The sequence below is a fragment of the Prionailurus bengalensis genome, chromosome B2 (assembly GCF_016509475.1).
Source record: "Prionailurus bengalensis isolate Pbe53 chromosome B2, Fcat_Pben_1.1_paternal_pri, whole genome shotgun sequence".
NCBI classification, from domain to species: domain Eukaryota; kingdom Metazoa; phylum Chordata; class Mammalia; order Carnivora; family Felidae; genus Prionailurus; species Prionailurus bengalensis.
This window is the reverse complement of record NC_057349.1, coordinates 1,745,862-1,762,120: the sequence shown is the minus strand read 5'-3', so window position 1 is coordinate 1,762,120 and position 16,259 is coordinate 1,745,862. Positions and strand designations below refer to the sequence as shown.

Below are 16,259 nucleotides of genomic sequence, written 5' to 3'. Positions count from 1 at the left end.
GTTTGGGATTCTCGCTGTCTCTCTTCCCACCCCTCCCCCACTTGCACACACACACTCTCCCTCTCAAAATAAATAAATAAACATTAAAAAAAAAAAAGATGGCCCCAATTCAGATGCCAATCACAAGTCCAGGGTGTTACCTGTGTTTCTGACTGACTGGATATAAACTGGAGGTTCACACAATTGCCTCCTCAGATTCAATTAACTTGCTGAAGTAGCTCACAGAACTCTACTTACCAGGTTAGTACTTGATGTCAGGTTATCTACTTGACCAAGTCCTTATAAAAGATATAATAAAAGATGCAGGTGAACAGCCAGATGAAAAGACACATAGGGCAAGGTCTGGAAGGGTCCTGAGCATGGGAGCATCCGTCCCCATGGAAGTGGGTGCATCCCCCCGCCCCAGCATGTGGATGCTTCACCAAGATGGACAGTCATCAAATCTTGTTGTTCAATAGTTTTTATAGTGGTTAGTCTTCAGACCTTGTCTTCCCAGAGGCCAGTGGTTGAGGCTGAACATTGCAACACTGTAACCACTCAGTTGCTATGGGACCAGCAAATCCAAGGCCATGGAGGGGTCCCTTTCTAACCTACCACATTAGCATAAATTCAGGTGTGCTTAAAAGGGGCTCCTTATGGGTAACAAAAGACATTCCTATCATTTGGGAGAGTACAAGGGTTTTAGAAGCTCCATGCTAGGAACCTGGGACAAAAACAGAAGATATTTCTTGTTGTGCCACAATGAAAAATAGCAATTATTAAGACAGGGAAAGCAAATGACCAGGGGACAATATTTTCACCAGGCAGCAGTGTCTACCCATTTAATATTTGTTTCTGTGAACTTAAAATGACTCCCATGAGCATGGTTAGGTGTGTTTCTTTGGAAAATTTTGGCTTCCCAGGCATTGGCATGGTTAGTTTTAACCTTGATTAAGGACCTTGCTAACAAAGCCCAGTGCAAGGAGGGAAGGGAAGTTGGTCTGTGGGTGTTTCGGAGTTTGAAGAATGGCTGGAGATGCATCCTAGAGTGAATGAGCAGGGAGGTAGCATACGGTTTTGAGAGGTAATGGAGAGTAGCACTGGGAGTCCTGGGTGATTGATTAGATACGTGGGGGCAAAACAGGGCACGGCACCCATGGGGCAGCTAAGTGGAGATGTGCTAGACTAGAGATATATTTTGAGAAGTGTCAGCTTATTGAGGGCGTTAGAGCCATCTAGTACACAAGAATGCTTAGGAAGGATGTGTAGTGTAGGAAGAAAGATCATCTAGGTCCAACCTTCGCCAGAATATGTCCATTAGATTTAGAGACAAAGGCCTCATTGGTGACTCTGGTAACCAATTCACTGGAGTTCTAGGGGTCAAGGCCATGTTTGAGGGCTGAGAATGGGGGGGGTGAGATGAGGGCTAGAGACAGGGTGCAAAGACTGGCAATTCAAGAAATAGATCTGGCGTCCAGAGAAGAGGAAGAGTGGGGACCATAAGAGAACATGCAGCTAGGGGAGAAATTTGAGCCATTTTAGATAATAATGAGAAGAAGCCAGTGGAGAGGGAGAGATGTAAGAAAAAAGAAAGAGCGATTGACAGAACAGGGTCCCTGCAAACGCAGGACACGATGGCTTGAACAGTTGGAGGACTAGACCTGGGGGGGTTCAGTTCTTGCCACTAAAAGTGTAGTATGGAGACCAGTGACATTTGATAGGGTTTGGGGGTAATGGTGGGGTCTGGAGCCGACAGCCAAGAAAGAATTCTTGAAGATATCTTTGGTGCAAAGAGGTGATTTTATTAAAACAGGGGGACAGGACCCATGGGCAGAAAGAGCTGAGGGGTGACTCTTTATATGCTGTGGAGTTGGGGGAGAAAAAGTCAAGAGGAGGTTTCTTAAAGGGATTTCCATATGCTAATAGAAGACTCACAGATTACTGGAGGCTGAGCTGTTGTCAAGCAAAGGTTGTTTTTCCCTCTAGCAAAGCATCAACGTTAGGACAGTAGGAAGTTCCTGGAGATGAAGCTACCAAGAGATCACCCTTTTCTTGTAATTTATGAAGATATTTGTGAACTGATGGAGACTCAGGTCCTGCTGTCTCTGTCGGTTCAACCATAGTGTTCTGTCCTTTCCTTTGTCCTAGGGCAGCCAAGATTCCCTGAAGAATATCACACATTATCCCACCTGGGGTAGGGGGGAGGGCATTCTTAGCTTTTGCTTGGCCCTCAGGCTGCCTTATGCTTCCTCATCAGCATTGACATCACTGGGAGCTGGTTATAAATGTAGAATCTCAGATCTCGCCCCAGACCCATGGAATTTTCTTTCTTTTTTTTTAATGTTTATTTATTTTAGAGAGAGAGAGAGCCAGAGTGGGGGGAAGAATAGACACAGAGGGAGACACAGAATCTGAAGCAGGCTCCAGGCTCTGAGCCATCAGCACAGAACCCAACGCAGGGCTCAAACTCACGAACCATGAACCACAAGATCATGACCTGCACTGACGTCAGACACTTAACCAACAGTTGCCCAGGTGCCCCTGGAATTTTCATTTTAACAAAATTCACAGGTGATTTTGTGTGGATAGTCAAGCTTAAGTAGCACTGAGACAAGGGATATTTCTTTCATTTTAGCAGACAGCAATTTAAAAAGGATGGATACGCACATTTTTTAAGGTAGTGAAGAAAGTTATGTGAACCTTCAGTTGATTGCATTTTTATGTTTAAAGTAGGAGGCAAAATTAGCAGAAGGGACAGAAAGTAGGATTAGATGTTTCAAGAAACGGAAGCAGCTACTGTAAATCTTACTAGGGAACTACAGAGGAAGAGTGGCATTGGCAAAGTAACAGAAGTCACCTCTCTCTCTGCCTCAAAGATAGAAATTTGGACTGAAGTCCCCAACGTCCTATTCTGACCCAAAGGGACAAAATTCATAATGATGCCATTGATCTTTGTTCCTTCCCTCCTCTCTGAAGATGACGCCAGCTTGAATCCCTACACAGGAGGAGACGGAGGTATGGACTGCCTCTCGGACCCCTGCAGAAGAGGGTCTGGTCTCTTTGTTTTTGTTCTGAGTGGGGGCAGGAGTGGGGGGATGCAACAGCAGCCGAGCTCCCCAGGCCTCATGCTGGGTGGGGACACAGGGGAGACTCTGGGTCCGGCCTTGGGGACCATGCACTGATGACCCACTCAATTCTCAGAGGGGCACTAACTTTCCTGATGGCATGTTCTCCAGGTGTACGCAGCCATCTTTGTGCAAACAATAAGAAGGTGTGTTTGGAGTCATCTACAGTTAGACTTCTGAGGGAGGGTGCTCATAGGAAACCAAGGAGTCTGCGGTCATTGTCAAAATGTGCTTGAAGGGGAGGGTCAAAGACTCTAGGCTGGGAGTGTGGCTTAGAGCGTGCAGGCTGCTGTAACAGAATACTGCAGATCAGCTGGTGTATGAGCAACAGAAATGCATTTCTCACAGTCCTAGAGGCGGGGAAGCCCAAGATCAAGGTGCAGGCAGATTCGGGATCTGCTGTGCCCTCACAGGGTGAAAGGGACAGGACAGCTCTGAGGCCTCCTCTACAAGGTCACTAATCCTGTCATGAAGACTCCACCCTCAAGACCTAAGCACCGCTCAAGGGCTCCACCACCAAACACCATCACACAGAGGACCAGGTTTCAATCTGTGAATCTTGGGCAGTCACAAACATTCCTTCTATAGCCATAGGGAAAGAGGAAATTGTAGGAAGTGAAGATTCACAGGGAGAAAGAAAAGCTAGGGAACTGGGAGCTTCAATTCAGTAGAAAGACGGAAGTTGTGGAAGTAACGGGATGAAATTGCCAGGAAGTAGATTAGAACTGGGTTGTAAGCTAGTGCAGTGCCTGGCGTAATGGTCCCATACGACATCCGTGTCCTACTTCCCAAACCTGTGAATACTACTTGACACAGTAAATGGGACTTTGAAGATGGACTGACTTGAGCATCTTGAAGTGGAGAGATTATTCTGGATGACCCATGTGTACCCAGTGTAACCAGAAGGGTCCTTGTAAGGGAAAGAGGGAGTCAGGAGGATCAGACTCAGACACCGATTGGAAGATTCTTTGAAGAGCGAGGGAGAAGCCACAAGCCAAGGAACACTGGCACCTCTAAGAGGTGGAAAAGTCCGGAGAACTGACCCTTCCTTGAAGCCTCCAGAAGGAACACAGCCCTGATGACAGCCTGGTATTAGCCCCATGGGACCCACTTCAGACTTCTGATCCTTAGAAATATGAAATAGTAAACGTGTGTTGTTTGAAGACACTACTCTCACGGGAGCTCTCAGGCACTAATGCAGATCTCAGTACTGTTAATAATAGCAGTTAACACTGTTGAGCACACACATTACTCCAGGGCATCATCACAAGGACTTTTACAAGATTTAACTCACTTTATCCTTATACTAGAGATTTAATATTCACTGAGTTTTTTTTCCCATGAGTCAGTTATCACGCTAAGTACATTAAATATATTATCTTATTTAATATTTACTCAGCCCTGTGAGTTGGCATCATTATTCACCCCATTTTACAGATGATGGAACCGAGGCTTAAATCAGCTAAATGGTCTGCCTCGGATCCCACAGTAGCAGGGCAGCTGGGATCTAAACCTTAGCATTATGTTTCCAGAGGTCATGTTCTTGAAAAAATCACTATATTCCACATGGACTTAGTATATATTTTTTACACTGGCTGGGACAGTCCTATTGATCTTTTTTTTTTATAAATGTTTATTTAATTATTTTGAGACAGACAGAGAGAGAGAGAGAGAATCCCAAGTGGGTTCCATGCTCAATGCAGAGCCCGACATAAGACTCGATCTCAGGACCCTGAGATCATGACCTGACCCCAAATCAAGAGTCAGGTGCTTAGCTGACTGCACCACCCAGGTGTGCCCCTGGACTTAATATTTTAGCATAATCTTGATTTCTGCTCAGGTGCAGAGGATGGCCACGGAAGTGAGCTGCTAAAGACAGTAGAAGCAAAGGTGATTGGGAAAACAGAGATGGAAGGAGCCAGAAGCTGTTGATCTGGTGACCTGTCTACCTGGGTGCTGATATCACCAAGACCCAGTGGAAGAAGTGAGGCTCCAGTCTCAGTATCCATTCAACTAGGAAGAATCTTCTTGATGAGAAAAGTGAGATAATGGATAGACCATAGCTCCCAAGGGCCAGAGTGTTGTTGTTGTTTTAACGCAGATAGAAATGTAATGGTTCGGAAATTGGAAATGTGGCCTCAGGGAGGTCCCAACCCCTCCTGATTCTGAAGTTGAAGGATGTGCTGGATCTGCTTGAAGCAGCAATGTCATTAGGGTGAGCCAGTTTAAGTTAAAGCAAGAAGGTTTGGCTAGATGGGTTGTTAAGCATGGAAACTTGAGTTACAAAGAGTGGAGTCGAAGTATTCAGGGGAGACAGACTGCACGTTTAAGTCATTAAACTGGAAGGACAGAGGGTATGTCTATCCTGGAAGGTACCAGATGGGGTAGAGAATTGGGGGGTTCTTGTCTTGAGTGGTGAACTGGGATAGCAAGAACGAGAGACAGTGGGTTAAGCGGTCAGATGGTTTCTAAGTCAATTAACTGTTCCCCACAGTCGAAAAGATTCCATTGGAAGTGACAACAATGGGTAAGAAGGCATGATTAATTAAGATATTAAAAGATTCAAACAGACAAGGCTCTTAGAATTTAGCTCCGTCCCAGAGATGAATCCCCTGCTGGACCTCAATCTTTGAGACAGTCAGCTGTGCCTACTGTCCAGGTCATTGGGAGCACACCAGCCTCTGGCTTTCTCACTCCTGGGTTCCTAAGGAATGGCCTCAGCACAGGTTTTGATGTCCTGAAGCTCACTCCTCAGTGCAGGTCCCCAGGCTCTCAGGACTTTTGCAATAATGACTGAATTGTTTTCATCTTCTCTCACCTCCATTCCCAATCCATTTTCACATTACAGAATTAACTTTGTAAAATTAAAATCCGATTGTGGCCATGTCTTGTTTATAAGGTTTCATTGTCTCTGCATTGCCTACTAGATCCTTTGGGAAGGCATCCATACATGGGGACATGGTCATTGGAAATGTGGTGTGTGTGTGTGTGTGTGTGTGTGTGTGTGTGTGTGTGTGTCTGCGCTTCTTTATTATGTTCAGGGAATGTGACAGTTTTAGAGTCAGATGCTTGCTTTCAAGGCTGCTGGCATGAATCTAAACCTGGCCAAGCAGATATTCTTCTCCACTTAAGTGAACCATATGCAGTCTTTGCTTTTTGCAACCAAGAACACTGACTGATAGAGTCCAAAATCTCGCTGAACCACACAGTCCTACATCCCCCACATTTCCCTACTGAATCCTGTGATCCAGCCTCACATAACGACCCAAGTCTTCCAACGTTTTCTGCCACGGCTTCATGCCGTGCACACGATGTTTGTTACGACTACGGTAACTCTATGATCCTCATTTCCCGCTGTGAACCTCGCACTGGTTCTCTAATACCCATCACCATCTCTGCTTTTGTGAAGCTTTGCCTGACCCACCTCCTCAAGAAGAATCCATCCGGCCCTCTGCTGTGTCCCAGTGTGTCTCCTACAAACCTCCGGTATGGTGCTTAAGAGAGAGCTGCAAATCCGGCTTATAAATCGTCTCTTCCTCTCCTTTCGGCTCCATCCACTGATTCATAGTGCGGTTACACGGTAATAAACAAAAGCCACCCGACAAAGCCTCCGTAAGTAAACTATTGGATTTCCTTATAATAAGGGCAGGTGAATACATGGTATCAGTTCACCGTATTTTTAAATGTGAACAGAAACGGTAGATTGTTGCTATTTATTATCAATAGTTCAAAGCACTGAGTTGAATCAAGGAATGGATGTAAGTGCCATGGGAAATCACATAAGCCTAAAAATCCATGTGACGAGAGATGCCAGATGGCAGCGCCACTCGGGCCTCCAGGGCCGTCAGGCAATCTTTTATGGGTTTCTTCCCACCCGTGGGCTCTTTCTAACCTTACTGCCTTCCCGAACCTCCTGCACTGACCAGACCTCCCCTGCCCAGAATCCTTAAGTAAAGCCAAAGAACCAGACAGAAATGAAATGGTAAGGACGGCGTATGAAGAAATTATTCTAATGGTCCTCGGGTGGACCCTTGAATACTGACACCCAATTCCCACCTCAACACGAGGAATCCTCCCCCCTCCCTCCCCTAAAATAATTACTAAAAGCTATTTTGCGTTTACTGATTATTTTCCAGGGGTAAGTGGAATGGATGGGACCTCATTGAATGGAGCTAAATCATTCTGTCATACGCACCTGTATTCCCTCCTCCTGGACGCTTTCATAGGATGAACTTACTTTTAAGATGGCCCCTCTGGCTTTGCACCCCAGGGGAGTTTTCAGAAAGCAGGGAATGTTAGTTACTGTGGGCAGTTAATGAAATGGCAGTAAAATACATAGGCAGACGGGAAATAGCTCGACCTAAAGAGAATGGTAACAGCAAAAATGAGAACGGGCTAAAAAAAACCTGTTTTCTCTGGCGATTCTAGAGCAGGGGCTGAACTGGGGAAGGATGGGGATAAAATGCTGCCGTGGAGATGCCGGGGATCGAACCCGGGGCCTCATACATGCGAAGCATGCGCTCTACCACTGAGCTACATCCCCTGGCGCAGAGCACTGGCTGGGCAGCCTCCCTGTCCTGTTAAAAGCGCGGGTTATTCGGCGTTGGGCCTGCGCGCGGCGGTCGGAGAGGAAGCATCCCATCTGCAGCCTCCTTGGGTGTCACCAAGGGCCTGCATCCCGCACGCGGCGCCAGCTTCCAGCTCTAGGCTGCAGCGAGCAGAGCTGCGGACGCCTGCTTCCCATCCCGCCGGCCTCACCGAGCACCGGGCAGGGCGCACGCGGGAGTCCTCTGGGACCCTGGCGAGAACGCTCCCCGTCCCGGCGGCCTCACGCAGCACCGAGCAGGGCGCACGCGGGGGTCCTCGGGGACCCTGGCGAGGACCCTCCACCAGCCAAGGACTTATGGAAAATGCGACCCACATGTTGGAAAGGTGAATGAATCTGGGGAGGTGCCGCCCCCGACCTGATCCCGCTCAGAGAAACACCTGTCCAGGTAGATGAAAACGTGGAAATCCTGCCCACATCTTCGTCCCCGGAGGCCACGGCTCGGCTCCGGCTGTCACCGCGGCGGACACCGCGAACCTGGACTTCGTGAAGAGTCTTCCATTTGAGAAGCCGGCGATTCCTTGTTTCTCTCTTTTCTTGACCACGTGCCAGCTTCTGTTTGATCGCGTCCAGCTGAGACCCCGCAGGGCTGCGCGGAAGAGGGGGACCCACACCAGCTCACCTGAGGCGCCCCCCCCCCCACCGCAAGGCTGAGCGGAGGGAGCCCGCACCAGACCCCCCGAACTACCGCAGACCCCGCGGCAGCCACCCTCCAGGGTCTCCTCTCACCTCGGAAGTTAGACAGGAGAGAACAGCGACTGTTCAGAAGAAACTGTGACAGCAGCGAAGGCGCAGGATCCATAAAAAGAGTAACTGACGAGTGGGACTTCACCACACAAGCCGTAGACTGGGAGAAATACTTTCAAGGCACGGATTTGATAGCGGACCGGTATCCCAAGTGTACAAAAACTCTTAAAACTCAACAGCGAGAAAACAAACCTCTGATCAAAACCAAAGCAAACCAAACAGGCCCAATGCATTAACACTCACCAAAGAAGACATGCGGAGTCCAGGTAAGCACCGGGAAGGATGTCCCACATATGTCGTCAGGGAGGTGCAAGTGACAGCAGTAATGAGACGCCAGGACACGCCTACTGGGTGGAATGGCCCGAACCCAGAACACCAGCACCACCTAGTGCTGGGGGCGTGTGGGATGAGGAAACTCGTTTCTTGGAGCCAGAAACCACTCCGAGTGATGCTGTGATGGTGCCATTATCCATTTGTCAAAACTCCTACCAGGCGCAACACTGAAAGGGAGCCCTAACACGCTTGGGGGGTAATGATGGACCAATGCAGACCTTCCTTCCCCACACCCTTGATTTCTCTCTTTTGTCTCACTCTGTGAGCTGGTACTTCATGGATATTGGGGAGTGCTGAGGGGGACCTTCTTGCCTTACTCTTGACTTTAGCCAGAAGCTTCGAGTGTCTCATGGTTAAGAATAACGTTAGCTACGGGATTTTTGTAGATACATACTCTTTGTCAAGCTGAAGATTTCCCCTTCTATTCTGAGTTTGCCGAGAATTTTTATCATAAACGAGAGTTGGATTTTTATCAAATGCTTTTCTGCGTCTATTGATAGGGTCGTGTGGTTTATCTTTAGCCTGTTGATGTGTGGATTAGGTCAACTGATTTTCAAACATCCAACTAGCTTTGCGTACCTGCAGTAAACCCCACGTGGGCATCATGTTTAATTCTTGTTTGCACATTGTTGGATTTGATTTGCTATTATTTATTTATTTATTTATTTATTTATTTATTTATTTATTTAATGTATTTTTGACACTGAGAGACAGAGCACGAGTGGGGGAGGGGCAGAGAGAGGGAGACACAGAATCTGAAGCAGGCTCCAGGCTCTGAGCTGTCAGCATATAGTCCGATGCGGGGCTGGAACTTAGGGATCCGCGAGATCAGGACTGGAGCCAAAGTCATATGCTCAACTGACTGGTCACCCAGGCGCCCCTGATTTGCTATTTTTAAAAGGATTTTTGCATTTATGTTCATGAAAGATATTGATCTTAACTTTCCTTTATAGGAATGCCTTTGTCTGGTTTTTCTGTTAGGGTGATGCTGGCCTCATAAAATGAATTAGTAAGTATTCCTGATGCTTCTATCTATTGGAAGAAATTGTTGAGAATTGGCATAACTTCTTCCTTAAATGTTTGGTATGATTCCCCAACGAATCCATCTGGCTCTGGTACTTTCTGTTTTGGAAGGTCATTGTTTATTGATTTAATTTCTGTAATATATATGCATTTATTTAGACTTTCTATTTCTTTTTGTGTGAATTAATTAGTGTAATTTTCCTTTCCTTTTTACTGAAGAACATTTTGACATAGATAAGAACAAAAAGGATGTTATAATGAATTTCCGCATATCCATTACTCGGTTTTATTAAATACCAACTCATAACCAACCCATTTGGTGCATAATCAGATTAGCTCTGGTGTCCAATTCTGTTCCGATGAGTTTGGGCATCTTTTCATACATTCATATATTTAAGACCCATTTCTATCTCCCTTCTGTGAACCATCTTTTTATATTCTTCGCCAAATTTTCTGCTAAGTCTTGGATATCTTTCTAATTGATACATAGGCTCCTTTTATATGTATGGGGGCGTAGTAATTGGTATTTTCCCAAATACGTCTCTTCTCCTTTTCTGGGTGTACGTTCGGAACATGTTTCTCGGCTCCCTTGAAGTTAGGTGTGACCATTTTTTTCCCACCCAAATGAGTAAATGGATGCATGTGGCTTCTCTCTTGAACTTTAAAAGCAGGTGCCTAATTCTTCATAGCTCACGTTGCCTCTGAAATAGCAACGGACACTATTCTAGATAGAAGCTGAAGTCTGCCACCCCAGAATATGCCATTTTGGCAAAACGATTATTTTTTAGTTGGAGGTAAATGAGAATCAGCAGATTTGAAAAGACGTTCCCACAACTTCCTTTATCTGAGTAAAAGCAGACACTTCTGAGAAATGAGGGCTGTCACAAATTCCCCCTCCTGGGGAAGTTTTCTGGCCGTGGAGAAGTAGAAGGTTGGTGACGCGATGCATGTGCACCAACAGACCTTCCCGCAGTTTGCTGCAGGAAAGTCCCAAACCCTTTCCCTCTATTTTGTCACTTCTCTACAGATGTGTTCTTCTCTGCTAAGATGCTGGATCAGCCCACGTTTTAGCTCCATCATGAAATAGTGCCACATAACACAGGCTGCGTGCCTTAGCCCACGTCTGCTCATGTTCCCCTTGTTCGTGTTTTAGGTCAGTTTAATTTGCAGGGCCCCAGGCGGTGAATTTAAACTGGGTAGGAGAAAAAGATGTTTTTCCTCCCCTACACTGCTTTATCATCCTAATTCTCAATCCCAGATTGAGATGGGGGGGGGGGGAGGATGTAATGTGCCAGAGATAAGCTTTTACTGTGAAGTCACTGAGATTTTGTGCATGTTTTCTCTTACACCCTAATCAAGCCTACACTTAGTGACGTGTGGAAACTATCCTTTTTGTGACATGAAGGGCAATTCTATTTTCCCAGTCTGAGATTTCTCTTTGACTTTGCTTGTGGGTTTTCACTCTGTCCTACAGAAGGTTTTGTTTTGTTTGACTCCATGATTATTCTAATAGTACATATTTATTGTATAAAATTTGGAAAGTAGGAAAAGAGTAAATATACTGAAGAAAAACTACTATACTCTGACCAGTCTTTCAGATGCTCTCTTGAAATAAAATTTGTCAATATTTTTCTTTAAATAATTTTGGATTTTTGAATCACAACTGGAAACACTATTTGGAATTCATTCTGCTATATGCTGTGGAATATGGAATCAATTTTTTCTCCAGGTAACTACCCAAATTCTGTCTCTTCAATTATTAAATGGACCATCTTTACCCATAATGGAAGATTACAACTCACTGGCTTTGATGAGGGAGCGTGGGGCAAGCTGAGGGCAAAGTACAGGTTACAGCACCCATTCCCCGCCCCCCACCCCCAGGTGGGACATGTATGATATTCCTCGGACACTCCTGGCTGCCCAAGAACTAAGGAAAGGGGTTTAAGTCCTGCCCATGGTGATGGGGGAAACTAAGGCAAATGAAAAATTAAATTCCCTTACTGCCTACAGCCATTGGCAAGTCCTTGAAACTGGCAGAGTGACCTCCCTCTAGGAGTTCAGCTGCCTAGATGATGGCACTTTGCTGGGGGCAAAAGGGAACCTTAGCTTAACACTATCCTGACCGCCCCCCACCCCCAACCCAGAACCCGTAAGTCTACTTTAAGCTATAAAAATTCCTTTGGAAACTTCCTTTATTTCAACTGCCCCAAGATATACACTATGAGTTGCTACCTTTTCAAATGTATGTCTAAGTGTCCTTTCAGATGTGAATTTCACCTTGTTTATGATAACTTCCCTTGTTGAAAGTACATATATCTGAATCTCTTTTCAAATATATATCTTATCTTTTTACTGTTACACATTTTGTTTTTAAAGCAAATACATACTCGAATAGCTTTTAAAAAGTATATTATCAACCTTCTGAATGTATATGTGTGTGTGTGTGTGTGTGTGTGTGTGTGTGTAAACCCAAGAATTTCTCTCCCCAGTGGATTGCAAAGTAATTTCTGGAATATTAAGGGATTCCGAGGGTTGTGGAAAATTTAAATATGGGTTTCTGCCTGCAGGAAGTCATGGAGGGAATATGTACTGGCAGAAAGTCAGAAACCTCTTTCCAATCTTAACACACCCATTTTATGAGTGAATGATTTGGTTAGAAGACAATCTTGGATCATTCACAGAAAAAATGTATCAGCCTTTAGATATCAGAAAGAAAAAAGATTGTAGAAGAGTATGAAATATGAAGCATCTTATCAGAAGGAATTCAGGAGTTCCTCTTCACTTCCGGAGGAAATTCCACAACGTACCGACCAGCGGGAGACGTGCTTTTCTTTCTTTCTTTTTTTTTTTAATTTTTTTTCAACGTTTATTTATTTTTGGGACAGAGAGAGACAGAGCATGAACGGGGGAGGGGCAGAGAGAGAGGGAGACACAGAACCGGAAACAGGCTCCAGGCTCTGAGCCATCAGCCCAGAGCCCGACACGGGGCTCGAACTCACGGACCGTGAGATCGTGACCTGGCTGAAGTCGGACGCTTCACCGACTGCGCCACCCAGGCGCCCCGAGAGGTGCTTTTCTTACAGCTTCGTAAAGGGGACCCCATCCGCCCCAGACGGGGCGCCACCCCTCGCCTTAATAAAAGGGACCCCATTTATCCCACACGGGGCACCTGAGTTCCGCGTGCAAGCGGCTGCTTTCGACACGTTGTCAACAAAAAAACCGGTCAACATCAGGCGACTGCCCTGACCTTTCCTAGGCGGTCAGAGGAGTCCCAGTACGGGAGCCCGAGTAGCTCAGCTGGTAGAGCATCAGACTTTTAATCTGAGGGTCCAGGGTTCAAGTCCCTGCTCGGGCGGAGAAGTTGACCTTTTTCCCCTGAATTCTCACATCCAAAAAGTGTTTGAACAGTTCTCCCCTCCCGTGTCAAGCAGATTGGATCCAGGCGGGGGAGTGGTGCTCCGACTGGGGCGGATGAGGGCCCCTGCACCAGGGCGGAGAGTGGTGCCTCCTCTGAGGAGGATGGGGTCCCCTTTACCAAGGCGGGAGTGGGTTTGGAAAGGACCTCCCCGCCCCCGACGACCTCAAATCCCACAGTTTGGGTAAAAACGGGTGGATTTTCTCGTGGGACAGAAGTGTCCGCCCCACCGGTCCTTCCTCGTACCTGGAGGGCAGAGAAAAGATGCGGAGCCGGCCGGGCCTCCCACCCACCTATCCACATCCTCCTCCCATCTACAGATCCGCACGCAAACCCTCCGCGCCTTGTCGGGTGCTGGTTCCTTAGGCTCGAAGAGGAAGCCTGGAGGCCGGCGCGGAGGAGGCCGTGCCCAGCCGCGCGGGGGTGGGGTGGGGCGGGAGCGGGGGTCAGATGCGCGTCCCGGCCGCGCTCCCCGAGAAGCCCCGTCTCACGGACGGGCCCCGCGTGGCGGCGCCAGCACGGGAGGCTCTGAGCAAGAGAGGAAACGTGGGAGACCAGCCCCGAGTCCTGAACATTCTATCCCCCGGTTCCCAACCGGCGGTGAAACATGGGGGAGGGGAACCCAACCCCTCGGGGATGGCGGCTCGTCCTCGCGCGCTCTCACACACACAAACACACACACACGCACGCACACACACACCTGCTCTCACAACTGCAGACTGTACTATCCGCTTCAGTAAACGTTCCTGCTTGTGTCGCGTCTGTGCTGGATTCCTTCTCCTGAGACCCAGAACCTTCCCGGACATCTTCGGGTCCGGCTGCGTCGAGACCCCTGGACCCGGTGTCCCCAGGTCACCGGGTGGCAGCCTCACCGCGCCTCCGCCCTCGTTCGCATCACCCACTCCTTACTCCTCTCTCCTTCCGCCTCCTCCCCCAGGAAGCCTTCCTAATTTCGCGGTCCACGGCTACCGGGTTCCGGGGTCCCAAGGTCTCGGAGTCGGGGTTTCCCGGATCTCTGCTAGATTTTCAGTCCGGGGAGCTTCTCAGTAGTAAATCTTTCTGTGCGGCCCCGCGGGGCTACGACTCTCGGTGGCCTAAGGCAGAGAGCGTCCCCCGGGCGCCCGCGGGTCCGGCTGTGGCCGCGCCGCCCGCACGGGCCCTCACGTCAACCCCGCGCCCTGGACCCCGCTCCCCGCGCCTGGCTCCCCGAGCCCCGCGCCGTGCTCCCGGTTCCCCGCGCCCCGGCCCCACGCCCCGCTCCCCCGCGCCCTCTCCCTGCGCCCCGCGCCCGGCTCCCCGATGGAACGGAAACGCTTTCTCGACGGATCAGTGGGACCCGGCGCCAGCCGACCGCCGCAGAAAGACCCTTGAAGCAGGAACAGCGAACCCCAGGCTCCAAAACCAGCTTCAAGCAGCCGTTCTTGTTTTCCAGAAATTCCTAACCCCCCGGTCCAGCGCTCAGGGCTCCGTCACTTCAGCGTCACCATTCTGCCTTCCCCTTACAGGTGGAAACCCGGTTCGTGACGCCAGCTCTCCGCGGACGCGGCCATCGCCCGCAGGTGGTGTTTCTTACCCGGTTCAAGTCCATCGCGTTCCAGGACTGCCAGAAACGTAGTCGTCCCCCCCCCCCCGCCCCGTTTCCGTTAGTGGATGAAGATTTTCGGTCTTCTCTTCCCATCTGGACCCAGACTTCCAGAGACAACTGAGTTTTTCCCTTTGTACCCTTTCTTGCGCGTTTTCTAGCAGGCCTGTGGGGGCCGGGAGCAGTGGGGCGTCAGGGACCCCGCTATGACGGCGTGGAAACACGCGGAACCACGGAGGTTGAGCCCGCGGGGACTGACAGACCTGGAGGGCCATCTGCGTCTCGTGGCCTGGCCGTGTGGGCGGGGGCCCCAGCTGTCAGCCATTTCCCCAAAAGCGCGCCCAGCACGTGGATTCCCTCGGAGACGACACTGGCGGGGTCCCAGCGCTGCAGGCGCTCTCGCGGCTCTGCCCCGGTGCCCAGCCTGAGGCCCTATAGAGCCTTCCTACTTCACCCCGGGAGGTTACGAAGAGTCACGGGAAGCACCTAGGTGCTCCCGGAAGGGAAAACACCGAGTGGCAGCTCTCGTCTCTGCCAAGAATCACCAGAAGGAAAATTGAAGACAACAGCCAGGTCACTTGAAAAGGAATCTGAGAGCAGCCCTCGCGCCCTGACACAGACGCGGCGTCCGAAGAGTGTTTCTGAGCTGGGAGGGTCTGGGCGCCTGGGACGCCTGTGCTCTAGGCGGTGCCAGCTGCTGGACACACAACAGGGCCCCCTGAGCCCGTGTCTGTTCCATTTGCCTGGGAGCGGCCCAGCCTCACCCCTCCTGGCCCCGTAGCCTGGGAGAGGGGAGATTTTGTTTGTACTCAGGGGACAGCAAAGCTTGTTTTGAGACTCGGGTTTTGCAGAATTCCTACCCTGTGATACACCGACTAGCACCCGAAAGAAAATGAAAATGTAACGCATTGTGATACATCCACCCAACGTAGAATCATGTTTAGAAATGAAGGAGTTCTGTAATTGTTACCCACGCCCTGTTTGTTTCAGGAAACACGGGGAACTTACACATCTATCTATTCCCACCCTTCCCTCCGTGTGCCCACAACCACTCTTACACACACACACACACACACACACACACACACACTGCCCCTCTGGGCTTCATCTCTCTCTCCGATCCTTGCTGGGACCTTAACACGTGTGTTCCCTTTTATGACTTTCCTTAGCGTTCTAGAAACAAGTGCCAGAAACGGTTGAAGAAGCCGGTTGAGGTGATGCAAACTTACTGAATCCGTCACGAGTGCGCGGTGACCTTCCAGAAGACCGCCAAGTGGGGCAGAAGGCAGGAGACTTCCAGGACAGCAACAGGCGGAAACTCTCGGATGGGCTGGGGACGCGGGGACTTGGTTTGGGGCGGGAGGACAGGGACCGCGGTTCGGGTCAAGCAGGTCACCCCGACAGGGACTCGCACCCGAGGAGCGAGAACCCCGTGCGCGGGTGGAGGCG

General features: G+C 49.1%; 2 non-coding genes across 2 annotated transcripts; one reads left to right on the top strand and one right to left on the bottom strand.

Annotated features, from left to right (window-relative positions):
• Positions 1-7,575: 7,575 nt before the first annotated feature.
• TRNAA-CGC lies at positions 7,576-7,647 on the bottom strand. The gene has a single exon. It is a non-coding gene; the product is annotated as a tRNA-Ala (tRNA).
• A 5,448-nt stretch (positions 7,648-13,095) lies between these two features.
• Positions 13,096-13,168, top strand: TRNAK-UUU. Its single transcript has one exon. It is a non-coding gene; the product is annotated as a tRNA-Lys (tRNA).
• Positions 13,169-16,259: the final 3,091 nt, after the last annotated feature.